Raw genomic sequence first — 2,200 nt, forward strand, 5'->3', positions numbered from 1 at the left:
TTTCTCCTGTCTGGTCACACAAGCATGCTTTCATGCCGCCACGATGGTCTGATCATGCCCTCCCAGCCCGGTGCTATTCCTCCCCCCCCTTCACAGTATGTGCATCATCGCATACTCCATAGGGGGCCCTCAGTGCGGAGGGGCCCTCAGTGCGGAGGTGCAATTCCTCGTCTGACTCACCCGCAGTTGCATCTGATCACACAGTGATGGGCTGCGCCCACGGCTACAAATGGAGGTGTGACTGCGTGTCAATTCCTCTAGAGGAGAAATAGCCTCAGTTCCCCTCCACTCCAACTGGCGTGTCTGACCGCAGCCACTGTCTTGGCCGGAAACTATCATAATGCTACTCTGGCTTCTGAAAAGTCCTTTTCTTATGTAATTAAATCCAACAGACAGTTGGATCCGGATAATTTGGTGTTTTATGTGCCCATTGTTATTATTATTAATGTTCTATTATTGTTATGCTGAATCGTTAATGCTCAAGACTGTAGTCATAAGAGCAGAAAATAAAAGTAACTCCACTTGACGTACATAAGAACGTAAGAGTAAGCAGGGTATGTCTTAGGCTGTGGTCACACACACTAAATAAGTACATAAGAACGTAAGAGTAAGTAGGGTATAATGTCTTAGGCTGCGTCACACACACTAAACAATCCATTTTTCAATCCACTTTTGGGGCACTTTCCATCTGGATTTTTACTGTGTGAACTGCCCACCCTCTAAATCTGCCATATCCTCCAGGGGAACTGATCTGTGTAACCTGGAGACAAGATGCAGTTCTGGGAAATCTCCAAGCCCCTCATGGAAGCTGGCAGCCCTAACAACATATTCTTGCTCTTCCTTTATCAAGGGATGGTTGGTGTCTCCTTAAGAGGAATCACTAAGTGAAGACAGACTGATATTTAAAATAACCAATAGCCAACTGTGCCTCTATGCACACAAGTCCTGTTGAAATCAGTAGTGCCAGAGTAAGCTTAGCAGTCTTAGACTATTGCCTATAGGTTATATTTCCCCACAGCGGAATAGCAATTTGAAGTTATGTTAACTTTCATACTACCTAAATAGAAGTACTTCAGATTTTGAAAAGTTTCATTTTTTCCCTCCTCAAACCTCAAGTTCTTACTGACTGCAGTTTTGTTTAAGTTGGCAAATTATGAGTGTTGGTGAAATGGTGGTTTATAGTATCTGGAAAAGCTGTTGAATGTTTTAAAATTATTTTCCTGCTAGCTTTGGTGAGAAGCTGAGCTCCCACAGTCCTCTGGGCAGGAGCTTTTGTATGAATCACCCCTGATTTGTATTCCAGACTTATCTTAAAGGCTTTTATCTCATGACTGGCATATTGACTGGCCATGCTAAACTGAACTTCAATCTATCACTTAGTTGTTCCTGCAGTTCTGAGGCATCCCGTTGAACATCCAATAGATCAAAAATTAAGGCTTCATCCTTTGCTTATGCAAATGGTTGCTAAAGGCACTCCGGGTCAAATTAGGTGAGATGCTGGAAATCAGTTATTGGCAGCACAATCCTGAGTGAATTATACCTTTTTGAGTCCACTGAAGTAAATATGCTTAGAAAGGTGCAACTGTTTAGGATCGCAAGGGCACGATCACATGCATAATTAGCCCCACCATAGGCGTGAATGTTGGGTGGATTTAAAGGGCGTGATCAGACATGACCATCTGGGAAGCACCACACATCCGTCAGCAACCCATTTTGCTTCACTGCAGAAGCAGAGTAAAAAGACACGGGGGAAAATCCAGTAGTAAACTGGTTGTGATGGGCCAATGATGGAGTTTCCCGTGTCTGATCGCTCCAGCATGCTCTCATGGCATCGGGATGGTCTGATCAGGCCATCCTGACTCCATGCCATTGTTTTTTCCCCCTTCTCAGTATGCGCATCATCACAAATTCCATAGGGAGACCTCAGTGTGGAGATGCAATTCCTCGATTCCTCGTCTAAGCACATTGGAAACAAACAGCACCCCCCCCCCCCTCACCCATGGTTGCGTCTGATCATGCAGTGGCGGGCTCTGCCCGCAGCTTCCAAGGACTGTGTGATGACGTAACTGTGGGTCAAATTCCTCCAGAGGAAATAGCCTCACTTCCCCCCCCCCGCTTTATCTCGCGCGTGTGACTACCCCCAAGTGTGGGTTTCTCAAGCATTTTTATTTGTCAGCAGTCGCCACACTATGGGAGAGGG

Source organism: Gekko japonicus, unplaced genomic scaffold (genome assembly GCF_001447785.1).
Source record: "Gekko japonicus isolate JY-2015 unplaced genomic scaffold, Gekko_japonicus_V1.1 scaffold1447, whole genome shotgun sequence".
NCBI lineage: Eukaryota > Metazoa > Chordata > Lepidosauria > Squamata > Gekkonidae > Gekko > Gekko japonicus.